Genomic DNA, 18996 nt, shown 5'->3' on the forward strand with positions numbered 1-18996 from the left:
TAAAACATTGAGTGCAGATCTTGAAGCTCCTGTACATCCTCCCTGCTGAAGAGGGCACGTTCTGAAAAGTGAGTCCTTAATGATGGATGCTGCCCTCTTGAGACAATGGCTTATCAAGATGCCTTCAACAGGGGGGAGGCTGGCTATTGATGGACCTGCGTGAGTATACAACTGTCTGCAGCATTTGTTCAATCCCGTGGACAGGAACCCCCAGCAGAGGCAGTAACACAACCAGACAATGCTCTCCATGCTACGTCTATAGAAATTTTCTAGAATCTTTGCTTCTAATCTCCTTCATCTCCCTATGAAATATGGCTGTTAGCATGCTGCCTTCATGACTGCATCAACGTGTTGGGTCCAGGATAGATCCTCCAAGCTGCTGATGACTAGGAACCTGAGGCAGCTCACCTTTTCCATAGCTAACCCCTTGAAGACTGGTTTGTGTTCTCTAACTTCTTCCTGAAGTCCATAATCAATTCTTTGGCCTTGGTGATGTTGGGCTCAAGGTGGCTGTTGCATGACCATTCAGCCAACCAATCTTGTAAGCCTCCTCATCACCATCTCAGATTCTGTTGACAACAGTTGCGTCACTGGAGAATTTAGAAACATAGAAATTATGCAGCATAGTATAGGCCCTTTGGCCCACAAAGCTGTGCCAAACATATCCCTACCTTAGAACTACCTAGGCTTTACCCATAGCCCTCTATTTTTCTAAGCTCCATGTAGCCATCTAGGAGTCTCTTAAAAGACCCTGTCATTCCCACCTCCACCACCGCTGCCAGCAGCCCATTCCACATACTTGCTATTCTCTGTATTATTTATATTAAAAAAACAACAACTTGCCCCTGACATCTCCTCTGTACTTACTTCCAAGCACCTTAAAACTATGCCCTCTCGTGCTACCCATTTCAGCCCTGGGGAAAAGCCTCTCATTATCTTGTACACCTCTATCAAGTCACCTCTCATCCTCTGTCACTCCAAGGAGAAAACTTGTCATTCAACCTATTCTCATAAGGCATGATCCCCAATCCAGGCAACATCCTTGTAGGTCTGCTCTGCACCTTTTCTATGGTTTCCACATCCTTCCTATAGTGAGGTGCCCAGAATTGAGCACAATACTCCAAGTGTGGTCTGACCAGGGTCCTGTATAGCTGCAAAATTACCTCTCGGCTTTTAAACTCAATTCCACGATTGATGAAGGCCAATGCACCGTATGCCGCCTTAACCACAGAGTCAACCTGTGTAGCAGCTTTGAGCGTCCTATGGACTCGGACCCCAAGATCCCTCTGATCCTCCACACTGCCAAAAGTTTTGCCACTAATGCTATATTCTGCCATCATATTTGACCTACCAAAATGAACCACCTCAGACTTATCTGGGTTGAACTCCATCTGCCACTTCTCAGCCCAGTTTTGCATCCTGTTAATGTCCCGTTGTAACCTCTGATAGCCCTCCACACTATCCACAACACCCCCAACCTTTGTGTCATTGGCAAATTTACTAACCCATCCCTCCACTTCCTCATGCAGGTCATTTATAAAAATCAGAGTAAAGGTTCCAGAACAGATCCCTATAGCACACAGCTGGTCACCAGCCTCCATGCAGAATATGACCCATCTACACCCACTCTTTGTCTGATGTGGGCAAGCCACTTCTAGATCCACAAAGCAATGTCCCCCTTGGATCCCATGCCTCCTTATTTTCTCAATAAGCCTTGCATGGGGTACCTTATCAAATGCCTTGCTGAAATCCATATACGCTATATCTACTGCTCTTCCTTCATCAACGTGCTTAGTCACATCCTCAAATTCGATCAGGATCTTAAGGCATAACCTGCCTTTGACAAAGGCATGCTGACTATTTCTAAGCATATTATGCCTCTCCAAATGTTCATAAATCCTGCCTCTCAGGACCTTCAACTTACCAATCAATGAAGTAAGACTCACTGGCCTATAATTTCCTGGGCTATCCCTACTCCCCTTCTTGAATAGGGGAACAACATCCGCAACTCTCCACTCCTCTGGAACCTCTCCCGTCCCCATTGATGATTCAAAGATCATTGCCAGAGGCTAAGCAATCTCCTCCCTAGCCTCCCACAGTAGCCTGGGGTACATCCTGTCTAGTCCCAGTGACTTATCCAACTTGATGCTTTCCAAAAGCTCCAGCACATCCTCTTTCCTAAAATCTACATTCTCAAGCTTTTCAGTCCACTGGCAGTCATCCCTACAATTGCCAAGATCCTTTTTCGTACTGAATACTGAAATAAAGTATTCATTAAGTACCTCCGCTATTTCCTCCATACACACCTTTCCATTGTCACACTTGGTTGGTCCTATTCTCTCACATCTTATCCTCTTGCTCTTCACATACTTGTGGAATGCCTTGGGGTTTTCCTTAATTCTGTACACCAAGGCCTCCTTCTGGCTCTCCTAATTTCATTCTTAAGCTCCTTCCTGCTAGCCTTGTAATCTTCTAGATTCATATCATTACCCAGTGTTGTTGAACTTTTTGTAAGCTCTTTTCTTGACTCGATTTGCAACTGCCTTTGTGCACCACAGATCTTGTGCCCTACCATTCTTTCCATGTCTCATTGGGACATACCTACTCAGAACCCCATGCAAATATCCCCTGAACCTTTGCCACATTTCTTCAGTACATTTCCCTGAGAACAGCTGTTTCCAATTTATGCTTCCAAGTTCCTGCCTGATAGCCTCATAGTTCCCCTTACTTGTCTGTTCCTATCCCTCTCCAATGCTGTGGTAAAGGAGATAGAATTGTGATCACTATCTCCATAAATGCTCATCTACTGAGAGACCTGACACCTGACCAGGTTCATTTCCCAATACCAGATCAAGTACAGCCTCTCCTCTTGTAGGTTTATCTACATATTGTGTTAAGGAACCTTCCTGAACACACCTAACAAACTCCACCCCATCTAAACACCTCACTCTAAGGAGATACCAATCAATATTTCAGAAATTAAAATCTCCCTCCACAACAACCCTGTTATTATTACTCCTTTCCAGAATCTGTCTCCCTGTTTGTTCATCAATGTCCCTGTTACTATTGGGTGGTCTATATATTTAAAAAAAAAACCACCCAGTAGAGTTATTGACCCCTTCCTATTCCTAACCTCCACCCCACAGAGACTCTGTAGACAACCCCTCTATGGCTTCCTCCTTTTCTGCAGCTGTGACACTATCTCTGATCAAGTGCCACACCCCCGACTCTTTTGCCTCCCTCCCTATCCTTTCTGAAACATTTAAACCTGGCACTTGAAGTAGCCATTCCTGCCCCTGCACCATCCAAGTCTCTGTAATGGCCACAACATCATAGCTCCAAGTGCTGATCCACGCTCTAAGCTCATCCACTTTATTCATGAAACTCCTCGCATTAAAAGAGACACATCTCAAACCATCAGACTGAGTGCGTCCCTTCTCTATCACCTGCCTGTCCTCCCTCTGGCACTGTCTCCAAACTTTCTCTACTTGTGAGCCAACCTCCCTTTCCTCCATCAATAAGTTCTATTCTCACCCCCCCCCCCCCCGCCCAGCATTTCTAGTTTAAACTCTCCCCAATAGCCTTAGCAAACCTTCCCACCAGGATATTGGTCCCTCTTGGTTAATTTGTAGGTGATCATCAAGCTGTGCGTAGTCTGTCAAAAACGTGGGCAAAGTGTGCTAAGCACACATCCTTGAGGTGTGCCAGTGTTGATTGTCAGCAAGGAGATGTTGTTTCTGATCCCCACTAACTATTGTCTACCAATGAGGATGTTAAGAACCCAGTTGCAGAGAGGTAGAGGCCTAGGTTTTGAAGCTTGTTGATTAGTACAGAGGGGCTGATGGTGTTGAACACTGAGCTTTAATCAATAAACAGCAGCCTGACATGGGTATTACTGGAATGTTAAAATTTCATGTGCCAATTCTGATTCTCGTGGCCTTTATAGCCTTTGACTGTTAGTAACACTGCTTCATTGTCATGGCCCTATTGCCTCGAACTACTCTTGTTGATCAACTCATTTAGTTCTTGATGAGGTTAATAAGACCTTAGACCCCACTTGGAGTATTGTGTTCATTTCTGGTCACCTCACTACAGGAGGAATTTGGATACTAGAGTGCAGAGGAGATTTACAAGGATATTGCCTAGATTGGAGAGCATGCCTTGTGAGAATAGGTTGAGTGAACTTGGCCTTTTTTTTTCTCAGAGCATTGGAGCATGAGAGGTGACCTGGTAGAGGTGTATATGATGAGAGGCATTGATCGCGTGGATAATCAGAGGCTTTTTCCCAGGGCTGAAATGGCTAACATGAGAGTGCATGGTTTTAAGGTGCTTGGAAGAAGGTACAAGAGGATGTCAGAGCTAAGTTTTTTTTTCACACACTGGTTGGTGCGTGGCATGCACTGCCAGCAAAGGTGGTAAAGGTGGATACAATAGGGTCTTTTAAGAGACTCTTGGGTACATGGAGCTTGGAAACAAGGAGGCTATGCAGTAGGGAAATTCTAGGCAGTTTCTAGAGTAGGTTACATGGTTGGCACAACATTATGGGCCTATAATGTGCTGTAGGCTTCTACGTTCGTTTATCTAGTGTCAGGTTTTTGTCACCATAGCCTCCTCAGCCTATTCTGATACCATTCATGAGGTCATCAATAAGGTTTGCTACCTTGGTACTGTTACCACTGGTGATCTCTCCTCCAGTATTACCTACTGATCACTGAATTCCATTGTCCAAATAAGATGACCAGTTTTCATCTGAATTTGGATCAACACTTTCACTTATCTTCTGGATTTAATGGTGGGCATTTATGGTATTCCCTCCACAATGTCCAAAATCTCTTTATCTTTTTTCCTTACCCTTGGGTGCCAATATCTTACTGTTTGGATTTCTGTTTGGGTTGTAAACTCTGCCATCTCTATCATGGGCACAAGCCTTGTCATCAAGGACATCTTTACAAGCCGATGCCTCCAAAAGGGCAGCATCCATCATTGGGGGCCCCCCATCACGTAGGACACACCCTCTTTTCATTGTTACCATCAGGGAGGAGGTGAGGAGATACGGAAGCCTGAAGGCACACACTCAACATTTTAGGAACAGCTTCCTCCAGTGGCAGCAGAGCAATTCCTTGTATTGCACTGTACCGCTTCTGCAAAACAAATTGTCAATGATATTAAACCTGACTCTGATTCAAGCAACACACAGAAAATGCTGGAGGAACTCAGCAGGTCAGGCAGCATCTATGGAAAAGAGTGCAGTCGATGTTTCGGGCCGAGACCCTTTGGCAGCATTTTCAGCATCTACAGATTTTCTCTCGTGTGTCAACTCTGATTCTCCCTATTAGGAGTCCTAAATGTCATTTCCTCATCTTGTACAATTTTTTTTTAAGGCTAAGCTGTTTGTCACTCCTTTTTTACTTTTGACTTTAAATTTTTTAAAATCACTGTGGCCAAGTGTAATGCTGTTGACAACTTGACGCAATTTCACCCTTCAGCAGTTCTGTAGATACTGAATCTTGCTGTGCATACCTTGAGTACTTTGGCCACTTTTAATTGTAATTTCTAAATAACAAATTGTGCAACTGCACTTGTGTTAAGTCAAACCTTGCCTATATATTCCAGTGCTTGCATTTCATCAGGTGTCGTTCTCTGACAAGGCAGTTGATTGTTACCAACCTTTCATCCGAATGTCGTCATCAACAACATTTCCAGTATTTCTGTTCTAGTTTCTACATTTGTAGTTTCTGCCCTTGGAATTCTTTCCGAAGCTTAGTACATGGTGATTCCTACTCAGTGGACAGCTTTCTTAGGAAGACGAAGGAAACACTTGGAAAATATTTAAGTGGGTCGGCTAGGAAGGAGGAAGAGATTGTGAAGATGCGGGTTGTCAGAAGCATTTGTACTGCTTCTGCCACTGCTGACAACTCATTCTAGGTTCCTTAGCACCTTGATAGATGTGTTGTCGGAGTAGCTGCTCTACAGCAGAGACATTGAATTGATGGAGTTCCATTTGATTTGCAGTTTATCCTGTGTGGAGTTGAGAAACATACTCCAAAGAGCACAGAGCTTTATGGCACAGTACAGGCCCTTTGGCCCACAATGTTATGCAGACCTTTTACACAAACTACTTGTGTTCAGGAGATGGTGATGGCAGGTAGGAATAGCCATTTATTAGTTGCCAAGCCTCTGTCCAGCTCTTGTAACCAAAGTAATTATATAACTGGTCCAAGTATGTTTCAGGTCAGTGTTTTGAAGTTGTGGGTCTGTCTGAGGCCTCCGGTTGGAGCTGACCATGGATATTGTGTCCCAGCTGTCTAGATGCGCAAGCCTGGGCAGTACAAGGAGAGCAAGCCATTGCCCATAGCCCAAGCTGCCCCTCTCCACCCATCTGATGAACTCAAAGGAACAGCAGACCAATACAGTTTGGTTCCAGCAGCATCGCAGGAGTTGCCAGTCAGCACTGAACTCAATGCAGGCTGCCTTAGGGTCTCACTCTGGATTGTTCCATATAACCATTTAACAATTACAGCACGGAAACAGGCCATCTCGGCCCTTCTAGTCCGTGCCGAACTCTTACTCTCACCTAGTCCCACTGACCTGCACTCAGCCCATAACCCTCCATTCCTTTCCTGTCCATATATCTATCCAATTTAACTTTAAATGACAACATCGAACCTGCCTCAACCACTTCTGCTGGAAGCTCATTCCACACAGCTACCACTCTCTGAGTAAAGGAGTTCCCCCTCGTGTTACCCCTAAACTTTTTATCCTTTTTCCCTTGGGGTTTACTCCTGAAGCCTTCCCTATGATGCATATAGCTGCAAGGCAGTGGAGCTTTGAGATCAATTTCCTTCTAGATGAGCTGCCAACCACAGTTGATGAGCCCCATCTGCCCAAAGTGACTAGCATTAAGGTGTGGGTATTGGTGCTAAAAATGCTTTGTATTTCAAGAGAGGGACATTAACCTTTGCTCACTGCATGAATGCTTGTCACAGCAACATGAATGATTTATCCTGCTACATTGGGCATGGATTACTCATTTTCTGAAGAGCTAAGAATGAGAATGAACACAAATCATTTGTGAACATCCCTGACTCTGACCTTGTCCTGGAAGGAGAGTAGGTAATGAAGAGGTACCTGGCACACTGCCCTCAGCATCTCCTGCGCTGAGGATGTTCGTACCACCTGTATTTGGCCTATACCTTGGTTAATGGTAGGCATCTATGGCATAAAGGTTGGAAACCCCTGCTCTAAACCTTTTCTATCCACATACCTGCCCAAGTACTGTACCTTTAAGTATTAAGTAAGCATGCAGGTACAGCAGGCAGTGAAGAAAGCTAATGGCATGCTGGCCTTCATAACAAGGGGAAATGAGTATAGGAGCAAAGAGGCCCTTCTGCAGTTGTACAGGGCCCTGGTGAGACAACACCTGGAATATTGTGTACAGTTTTGGTCTCCAAATTTGAGGAAGGACATTCTAGCTATTGAGGGAGTGCAGCATAGGTTCACGAGGTTAATTCCCAGGATGGTGGGACTGTCATATGTTGAAAGATTGGAGCGACTGGGGCTGTATACACTGGAATTTAGAAGGATGAGAGGAGATCTGATTGAAACATATAAGGTTATTAAGGGATTGGACACACTAGAGGTAGGAAACATATTCCCGATGTTGGGGGAGTCCAGAACCAGAGGCCACAGTTTAAGAATAAGGGGTAGACAATTTAGAATGGAGTTGAGGAAAAACTTTTTCACACAGAGGGTTGTGGTTCTGTGGAATGCTCTGCCTCAGAAGGCAGTGGAGGCCAATTCTCTGGATTTTTTCAAAAAAGAGTTAGAGCTCTTAAAGATAGTGGAGTGAAGGGATATGGGGAGAAGGCAGGAAAAGGGTACTGATTGTGGATGATCAGCCATGATCACAGTGAATGGTGGTGCTGGCTCAAAGGGCTGAATGGCCTACTCCTGCACCTGTTGTCTATTGTCTATTAATATACTGCATCTACTTTGTCCAGCAGCGCATTCCACATACAGACCATCCTCTGGATGAAAACAAAATGCCCCTTGTGTTCTCTCCCTTTCACCTTAAGCCTATACCTAGTTTTTTGATTCCCCAACCCAGAAAGACTGCATTCACCCTATTCTGCCTTCCATGGTTCTATACGCCCTTTACAGATTCACTTCTGCTCCCAATGAGTCAAGTCCTAGACCGTTCAGCCTCTCTATAAATCCAGCCTTCAAGTCTTGGCGACATCCTCTGATTTTTTTTTTTTTTTTTTGCACTCTTTCCAGCAGGGTACTAAATGAATGATGCCATTAAACTGGAAAGAACACAAGTATGAAATAGCCTGAGGTCATGATGCATATTGGCACCAATGACATAGGCAGAAAAGGGGAAGAGGTCCTATGCATTGAGTATGTAGAGTTGGGAAAGAGGGAGAAGAGAATGCTCTCCAAGGTGGGAATCTCCGGATTACTCCGTGCCGCGGGCTAGTGCGGGAGGGAATAGAGTGATAGCACGGATGAATGAGTGGCTGAGGAGATGATGTGGGGGACAGTGCTTCAAGTTCTGGGATCATTGGAAATTTTTCTGGGGAAGGGGTGACCTATACAAGAGGGACAGGTTGCATCTGAAATGAAGGGGAACCAATACCCTGGCCAGGAAGTTTGCTAATGCTACTCGGGAGAGTTTAAATTAGTTTTGCAGGGGGCTGAGAACTGGAGCACCAGGTCAGTAAAGGAAGGATCGGACTGGAAGGTAGATGTCCAGAGAAATTATTGAAAGGCAAAATTGAAATAACAGGTATGATGGGTCTGATACCTTGATGTGTGTATATTTTAATGCTAGGAGTATTATGGGTAAGGGTGATAAACTCGGAGCATGAGTCAGTACATGGAACTACGATGTTGTGGCCATTACTGAAACTTGGTTGAGAGAGGGGCGGAAATGGGTGATTAATGTACCGGTTTTAGAAAGGCTAGAGGCAGAGGTAAAAGGAGTGGGGAGGGGACAAGAGTTGTTCTACTAATCGGGGACAATATCAAGCTGCACTCGGAGACATAATGGAGGGATTATCAGAGTCCAGTTGGCTAGAACTCAGGAAAAAAGAAAGATGCAAACACTGATGGGATTGTACTACAGACTTCCTAATAGCCACTGGGACATTGAAGAATTGATATGTAATCAGATTAAGGAATGTGTTTTTTTTTAAATAAATGGGGATTTCAACTTCCCTAATATAAATGGGGACTGTAAGGGGTTTAGACAGGGCAGAATTTAAGTGTATTCACGAAGGTTTCTTAAATCAATATGTGGATTGTCCAATGAGAAGAGGGGCTATACTGGACCTGGTGTTGGGTAATGAACTTGGCCAGGTGACTGACCTTTCAATGGGTGAGCAGTTAGGCAACAGTGACCATAACTCCTTAACTCTGGTCTTTGCCAGAGAGTTTTAAATTGGCATCAGGCAAATCATGAGGATATTAAGCATGAACTAAGGGTTAATTTGGACTCTGAAAAGTCTACCTCAGACAAGTGGAGGGTGATTAAAGATCAATTGCACAGAGTTTAGGAAAGGTCTCTTCCTTTCAGAAGGAAGGATGGGGATGGAAAGATGAGAGAACATTGAATGTCCACAGAGGTGGTGAATTTAGGCAAGAAGAAAAAAGAAAAGTATGTAAAGCTTCAGAAGTTCGGATCAAATAAAACAACTGTATAAAGAAGCCAGAAAAGAACTAGAAGGGAATTAGGAAAGCCGGGAGGGGCCATGAAAAGTTCTTGGCAGGTACGATTAAGGTGAATCCCAAGGCAGTCTATATATGCATGAAGAGCAAGAGGATAACAGGGAAGAGGGTAGGAACACTCGAGGATAAAGGGGGAACATCTGTTTGGATGTGGAGAATGTGAGTGAGGTACTTAGAGTATTTTGCTTTGGTATCTGCCAAGGAAAATGATATGGAGGACTGGGAGATCAGTGCTGAGTCTATAACTATGTTGGTGTTCAGAGGTCAAGGAGGAAGAAGTGTTGGGGCTCCTAATGAGTATTAAGGTGGATAAGTCCCCAGGGCCTAATGAGATTTACCTCAGGTTGTTGAAGGAAGCAAGAGACGAGATTGTTGGGGCCCTTAACTAGTATCTTCTCATCCTTTCTTGCCATAGGCCTGATCTCAGGGAACTGGTGAGTAGCTAATGTTGTACCTCTATTTAAGACTGGAACAAGGGAAAATCCTAGGAAGTATACACCAGTGAGTCTCACATCAGTTGTAGGGAAATTGCTGGAGAAAATTCTTAGGGGTAGAATATATAATTAATTGGAAACCTGTGACCTAATTAGGGAAAGCCAACATGTTTTGTGTGGAGCAGGTTGTGTCTTACTAACTTGATTGAGTTTTTTGACAAGGTAGCGAGAGAGATTGAGGGTAGGGCAATGGATGTTGTCTCCACGGATTTTAGTAAGATGTTTGAAAAAGTCCCTCATGGAAGGATAATCTAGAAGATTATGATGCATGGGGTCCACGGTGAATTGGCTGTTTAGATTCAGAAATGGCTTGTACGTAGAAGACAGGGTAGAGGTTGAAGGAACTTATTCGAGCTGGAGGTCTGTAATTAGTGGTGTTCTGCAGGGATCTGTGCTGGATCCTCTTCTTTGTATGTAACTGACCTAGATAAAAATGTAGATGGGTGTGTTGGTAAGCTTGCAGATAAGACCAAGATTGTTGGGATTGTGGATAGTGTAGAAGACTGGTAAAGAATAGTGCAATATAAATATGGGCAGAGAAATGGCAGATGGGGTTTAACCCAGAATAATATAAGGTGTTGCACCTTGGTAGGGCAAATGCAAGGAGACAGTACACAGTAAAGGACAAGATCCTTAACTGTTGCTGCGCAGAGATCTTGAGATCCAAGTTCATAACCCCACAAAAATGGCTACACAGGTCAATAAGGTGGTTCAGAAGGCTTTTGGAATCCTTGCTTTTATTAGTTGAGGCAAGGCATTCAAAAGTCAAAAGGTTATGTTGCAACTTTATAAAACTCTGGTTAGGCCTCATCTGGAGTATTGCATACGGTTCCAGTCACCCCACTATAGGAAGGACGTTGAGACTTTGAAGAGAGTGCAGAAGAGGTTTACCAGGATGCTGCCTAGTTTAGAGGACACGTGCTATCATGAGAGGCTGGATAAACTTGGTTTGGCTTCTCTGGAGCACCAGAGGCTGAGGGGAGATCTGATGGAGGTTTATAAGATTATGAGAGACATAGAGAAGATGAGGAGTATCTTTTTCCTGGGATTAAAATGTCTAATACCAGAGGTGAAAAGAGGGATGCGAGGGGTAAGTTTTTTTTTTTTGCTCAGAGTTGTGGATGCCTGGAATGAGCTGCCTGGTGTGGTAGAAGCAAATGCATTAGAGGCTTTTCAGATATTTGGATTGGCACATGGATGTAAGGAAGATGGAGGGATATGGACAACGCGTAGGTAGGAGGGATTGGTGTTTCGATGTTTTTGATTTGTTTTTTTAGCTGGTTTGGCATAGCATTCTGGTCCAAATAGCCTGTTCCTGTGCTGTTCCCTTCTATGTTATATAATACATGAGTCCTGAGCGTCAACACCACCTGGACTGTTGGTATTTAACAAATACTCTTTGTAGTCAGTCTGGGACTTCTCTGGAAGCGACCTTTCACAGTTATGAAACAGGAAGTATGGTGACATTTCCTCCTTCGATCAACTCCTCTAACCAGTATACAAAGAGTCACACTCTTCCGGCTTGAACTCCACATATTATTACCCCACCCAGCTCTATATCCTGTCGTGATCATGTTGAGGAGAAATTCAAGAGGCTGGGAATCGATGGACATTTCTGTGACTACCAAGACCCATCGTCAGACAGATGAATTTCAGTCATCCTCCTCATCGTCATGTGCCATACTCTGCCAGAGACTCGGCAACGCTTTCTTCCACTGCGATCTGTCAGCAGTCAAACCTCTTGCATCTCTGGCGGTGAGGCTGGTTCACTTCTTGATGTGGTTGATCCAGGTTGTCCTCTGTCTGCCTTGGGAGTGGCTTCCTTCTACTCTGCCTTCAAGCACAGTGCGTTCCAGTGTGTCATCAGTTCTTGAAATGCGTCCAAAATAGCAAAGTTTCCTTTGGATAATGGTTTCCAGAAGTACTGGTTTCGTGCCAGTCTTTTCTAGGATGAAATTGTTGGATTTGCTTTCAATGTATGACACCCTGAGGATCCGTCTGTATGTCCACATCTCAAATGCTGTCAACTTCTTTTCATCAGCTGCTTTTAGAGTCCATGTTTCACAGTCACATAGGGTTACTGGCCAGACGAGACTCTCGAGGAGGCGTATCTTGATGTCAGTGCTCACAGATCTATCGTTCCAGAGTTTGGTAGTGCTTGTGCGTGCCATTGCTCGCCTTTGCCTTATTTCCTTGCTGCATTCGTTTGTGTCATTTAGTTCTGCGCCAAGGTACACAAAGGAGGATTCTTGTTCGATCTTGTCGTTTCTGATGTAAATGTCAGCTTGAATTGCAGTTTTGTTTATCACCATAACTTTGATCTTTTTGCCATTTATCAGCAATCCAAATTCAGCAGAGACTTTTGCAACATTATTGAGTAGTGCTTGTAGGTCTTCTTCCGTTGTGGCTAGCAGGGCTGGGTCACCTGCGTATCTCAAGTTACTGATGGTTCTTCCTCCTATTTTAATGCCAGTGTTGTCTGGAATTGCCAGTCTCATGATCATCTCAGTGTAGATGTTAAAAAGGTGCGGAGAAAGGACACAGCTTTGGCGGACTCCTTTCCATTGCGGAATGATTCAGTCTGGCCAGATGTGGTCCGAGGGCTGGAGGATTGTGTAGCATACAGTGTTTCTAGAAGAGTCGCTAGGTGTGTTGCCACGCCCTGTTGAATCATTGTCATCCACAGTTTGGTGTGTTGGACACAGTTAAAAGCCTTTGAGTAGTCTATGAAGCAGATGTACAGGGGGTATTGACCTCTCTCATTTTCTCCATTATTAGACGCATGTTGAAGAGCTGGTCCCTGGTACCTCGGCCACTCCTGAAGCCAGCCTATTCGAGTGCAATTTCTCTATCTATGTAGTTGATTAGTCTCTCAGAAATGATTGAACAGAACCTTGCTGTCGTGTGATATCAATGCAATTGTTCTGTAATTACTGCACTGCAGGAGGTCCCCTTTCTTGGGAATTGGAATGTAGACAGATTTACACCAGTCTGTTGGCCATTTGCCAGTCTTCCAGATGGCACAGACAATGTGGTGCAAGATGTGGGCCATTGAGGTGCCTGTTGCTTTCAGTAGTTCTGCTGGTATGTTGTCTGGACCAGGAGCTTTATTCTTTTTAATCTTAATTGCTTTTTCTACTTCTGACAGTAGTGGTTCTGGTTCATGTTCTAGTGTTGTCCAGCCAATGGCTTTGTCACGGTTTTCATTCTCGTGATTTTAGTAGAGTTTCTTGGTGTACTCGGGCCACCTTTCCCTCACATCTGCATCTTTTGTCAGAAATTTTCCTTCGTCATTTTTGATTCCACCAATTCTTGGTGTAAAGGTGCTGGTAAGTTCTTTTACTGCAGCATAAACTATCTTGCTGTTGCCTTTGTTGGCCTCATCTTTGTCAAGCCTGCACTGTCGTCGTACTTCACGCTTCAGCTCCTTGTATTCCTTACTTGTTGTTCCTTTCTGACCTTTCATCAATCTCTTCTTTTCTACTGCATACAGCATTTCATTTGTGATCCATTCTGTGCCTTTGTGCTTGCGTCGCTTTGGAATGTGTTTCTCTGCTGCTGTTGTCAATGCAGCTCTTGTTGCGTTCCAAAGTTCTTCTGGTTCGACCTCTTCTTGTACGTTCAGCAGGGCTTCAAAACTGTTGCCAGCCTCTATGCTGAAAGAATTTGGTATGTCTGAGAGCTCATATCTGACTGGTGGTTTTGCTCGTTTTATGTTCTTAACCATGAGCTTCATCTTGGCCAACAGCAGTTGATCAGTATCACTGTCAGCTCCCAGATACATCCTGGATTTCAGAATATTTGATTTCTATCTTTTGTTGGTGGGGATATAATCAATCTGGTTCCTGGTTTTACCATCAGGAGCTGTCCGTGTGTATTTGCACCAAGGGTGTTGATCAAACATTGTATTCATTATACAGAGGTGGTTATCTTGACAGAACTCAACTAGCCATGTCCCCCGTTCATTTGGTGACTTCCTTATTCAGAGATGTTTGACCTACTTTTGCATTGAAATCACCTAAAATGAGCACAACATCAGTTTTTGGAGTATCATCAATGAGGCCTTGCAAGTTGTAGTGTCCCTCAAGCTTTTCCTTCTCTGCACCGCTAGTTGGTCAGTAGTTGACAATGAGTGTGATTGGGAAGGGCTTGCATTGTACGCAGATGGATATTAGTCGTTCGTTCAATGGGTTGTAGACTAGTACTGCTTTAGCTATTTCTTGCTTCAAGATGAACACAGCACCTGCTCTTCCTTGTTTCTCAGATCCAGAGTAGTACATTGTGTAGCTGTTCTTTGTTGTAAAATGACCTCTGTCAGACCATCTGATCTATTGTTCCAATGATATCACAGCCGATTCTGCTGATTTCATCAATGAGAAGGTGAAGTTTTCCTGTGCTTCCTAGAGTGCAAACATTCAAAGTGCCAGTATTGATATAATGTTTGTTAAGTCTGAGGGTTTTCGTTCCAGCACTGGTTGTGTCAGATTCTGGGGTTCCTGGAAGAGGATTTCCACCAGAATGGTCATTATGACCAGAGGTACTTGAAGTGCCGCCAGCCTCTTCCGCAGTAGCATTGTTACTGTGATACAGCCTGCGGGTCCCACTGCCCACGGAAGGGTTTTTGTCATTCATTGGTCCTGTCATAGAGTGAAAGTGGTTGTCTTGGAGGAAAGAGGGTTCAGTGAGTGGTCCCCCACGACCTCCTCACAGCGCAGTGGTCGCTGACCAAATTGCCCAGCCGTTGATGCCATTATGGCATTCTTCCACCTGCGCAGTTGACATCATTGCTGTTGACCTGCTGAGTTCGTCCGCCAATGCTGTCATTCAACACCCTGCTGCCAGGATGTAAAACTGCGTCCAGGCGCAGGGGTCCGCAAGGGCTACGAGGATGATGGACTGCCTCTTAACCGTCGCTGGTACTCCCAGGTGTCCCTTGGGCAAGGACTTGCACCTGTCAGCCTCCCTTACCAGGGTTACAGTGAGGACACTGGCAGCAGGGTGAACTTCAGTTGGGCAGCTAAATTTAAAGTTTCTCCTAATGGTGTCTATGACTCTGAGGTCAAAGAAGAAAGGCTGAGCAAGCTGGGGATTTTCACCTTTGAGTGAAGGGGGATGAGAGGTGACTTGATGAAGCTGTATAAGATTATAAGGAGCATAGAATAAACAGCCAGCAAAGTTTTTACAGGCTGGCCATGGCCAATACCAGATGAAAGGTCTCCCTCTAGAATATTGACTGTTTATCCCTTTCCATAGATGCTGCCTGATCTGTTCCTTCAACATTTTGTAGTAGCTTCTATTGTGAATGGAGGGAAGTTTAGGGGGGATGTCAAAGGTAGCTTTTTTAGAGTGTGTGTGAGGAGATCTGCTGGGAACAGGGGTAGACGCTGATTCATTAGGGACATTTAAGAGACTCGGAGACATGGGTGTAAGAAAAATGGAGGGTTATAGACAATGTAGGATGTAAGGGTTAGATTGAGCATAGAGTAGGTTAAAAGATTGCCACAACATTGTGGGCCGAAGAGCCTATAATGTACTCTATTTTAGGTCAGACCACATTGTGGCTAGTGCTGCTCGGGAGATGCCACACGGTTAAGAATCTCAACTGGATGTATGGAACCAGCACTGATTCCACAGGTATCTTCTCAGCTAAGGGAAGAGAGTCCTTGGGATCCTGCCAGTAACTTCCCTTTTGGAAAATAGCAGAAACACTCCACTGTAGTTACCATCTTCAGATAACTAATTGCTATTAACTTACAGAATCAAATTTAGTTTCACTGGCATATCTCATGAAATTTGTTAACTTTGTGGCAGCAGTACAATGAAATACAAGATAAATATAGATGGACAAACTGAGTGGTATCAAGTACGTATGTCTATTAAATAGGCGTTAAAATAAGTAGTACAAAAACAAATTTTTAAAAAAAAAAGTGAGACAGTGTTCATGGATTCAATATCCATTTATGAATGGATGTCAGAAGGAAAGAAACTGTTCCTGAATTGCTTAGTGTGTGCCTTCAAGCTTCTGTTCCTCCTTCCCACTGGTAAAATGTCTGAAGAGGGCATGTCTTGGGTAGCAGGGATCGTTAATGATGAATGCTGCCTTCCTAAGGCATTGCTCCTTGAAGATGTCTTGGACTCTACGGAGGAGAGCAGCCATGGTGGGGCTGTCTAATTTTGATCTTGTGCCGTAACTATCTCCTCCCTTCCCTCCCGCCCCCCCACCCCATACCAGACAGTGATGTAGCCAGTCAGAATGCTTTCCATGGTACATCTGTAGAAGTTTTTAAGTTGACAAACCAAATCTCAAGCTCCTAATGAAATATATCTGCTGTCTTAACTTCGTAGCTGCATCAAGATGTTGAGTCCAGGTTAGTTTCTCAGATTTTGACACCCAGGAACTTGAAATTGCTCACACACTCCACTTTTGATCCCTCTGATGGTTTGTCTTCCCGCGTCCTGCCCTTCCTGAAGTCCACAATCAGCTCTTTGGTCTTGCTGACGTTGAGCGCAAGGTTGTTGCTGTGACATCACTCAACGAACTGGTATATCTTAATCCTGTATGCCCTCTTGTCACCATCTGAAATTCTGCCAGCAATGGTTGTATCATCAGAAGATGTATAGATGGCATTTGAGCTGTGCCTAGCCTGACAGTCATGGGTATAGAGGGAGTAGAGCAGTGGGCTAAGCACACACTCCTGTGGAGTGCCAGTGTTAGTTGTCAGTGAGGTGGAGATGTGACGTTCAATCTGCACAGATTGCGGTCTTCCGGTTAAGAAGTCGAGGATCCAGTTGCAGAGGGAGGTACAGAGGCCTAAATTCTGTAGCTTTTTGATCAGGGTTGTAGAAAAGAGTTTAAATGCTGAGCTATTATCAATGAACAGCATCCTGACATGGGTATTTGTATTGTCCAGGTGATCCAAGGCTGCCTGGAGAGCCATTGGGATATCATCTACTATAGACCAATTATGGTGATGGGCAAATAGCAGTGGGTCCAGGTCCTACCTGAGACAGGTGTTGATTCTAGCCATGATCAACCTCCCAAAGCATTTCATCGCTGTAGACAAGAGGGCTATTGGATAATGGTACCAGGTAGTACTTGGGTCCCCTGAAATTCCTCTTCCTTAAGATGTGAACAATCAAATTGTGGATTATGACTGAAACTCTTCCCTGAATTTGAGTTTGTGAGAATAAGATTTTGTCAGATCTTGAGGCCTTGAAGAGATTGAGTGCAGATTTGGCCTTCTCCATCTCATAGTCTGAAGTGGTGGCAGCAAAGCTGGCCTCAGCGTGTGTGTGTGTGTATATGTATATATGTATGTATGTATGTGTGTGTATATATATATATATATATATATATATATATATATACGTGTATATATATTTAGATGGAGACGTAGCATAAAGATTTTTACTCCCCGTGTGTGTGAAGAATGTAAGAAATAGTCAGTTCAATTCAGATGGAGCTAAAGGGGCTCATGTCCCAGAAAGGGTCTTCAGAGTGTTCATTCCTGCTGACTGCTTCTGTCGCTGGTGAATTCACCTCCATTTTTGGCTCTTGGTGTGTGGACCATCTCTAACAGTGCTGAAGAACCCACTGTTGTCAATTAGTCGCTGAATATTCTGTGCTCCAACTACCATTTTGATTTCCAGATCACAGCTTTTTTCTTCATTTAAAAACAGGAGTATATATGTACTAAGAAAGGCAAAAAGAGTGCATCAAACAACCTGTTGAAGGAACTTGGCAGCTCGAGCAGCATCCATGGAAGGAAGAGACAAAACTGAAAAGGGTGAATACAGGACTGAAGGTGTTGTACAGTATCTGAAATTCCACATACTGTGCACAAAGGTAGATGAACTTGCAGTACAGTTGCAGATTGGCAAGCATTTTGTAGGCATTACTGAATCATGGCTGAAAAATTGTAGCTGGGAGCTTTTTGACACAATGTCCAAGGATGCACGTTGTGTCAAAAGGATAGGCAGAGGGGGTGGCATTGCTCTGTTGGTAAAATGAAATCAAATCATTAGAAAGGGGTGACGTGGGGTCAGAAGGTGTTGAATCATTGTGGATAGAGCTAAGGAACTGCAAGTAAAAAGACCCGATGGGAGTTGTATACAGACCCTCAAATAGTAGTAAGGATGTGGCCTACAAATTACAAAGAGAGATAGAAAATGCATGCCAAAAGAGCAATGTTATAGTAGTCATGGGATACTTCAATATGCAGGTAGATGGGGGAAAAACTGGTTGGTGCTGGATTACAGGAGGGGGAATTTCTAGAGTGCCTATGAAATGTTTATTTTTAGAGCAGCTCATGGTTGAGCTCACTAGATGATCAACTATTCTGCATTAGAATAAACCAGAATTCAAACAGAGAGCTCAAAGTAAAAGAACCCTTGCGGGAAGTGATCATAATATTATCAAATTCACCCTGAAATTTGAGAAGCTTAAGTCAGGTGTATCAGTGTAATAGTGGAGACAGGGGAATTTCAGAGGCACGAGAGAGTTGGCCAGAATTGATTGGAAAAGAACACTGGCAGGGATGATGACAGAGCAGCAATGGCTGGAATTTCTGAAAGCAATTTGAAAGGCACAGGATATATACATCCCAAAGAGGAAGAAGTATTCTAAAAGGAAGGCGACACAACTGTGGCTAACAGGAGAAGTAAAAGTCAATATAAAAGCCAAAGAGAGAGTATATAATAGAGTAAAAATTAGTAGGAAGTTAATTAAAAATCAGTAGGACTGGAAAGCTTTTTAAAAACCAACAAAGTAACT

The sequence above is a fragment of the Mobula hypostoma genome, chromosome 18, assembly GCF_963921235.1.
Source record: "Mobula hypostoma chromosome 18, sMobHyp1.1, whole genome shotgun sequence".
In the NCBI taxonomy this organism is placed as follows: Eukaryota; Metazoa; Chordata; class Chondrichthyes; order Myliobatiformes; family Myliobatidae; genus Mobula; species Mobula hypostoma.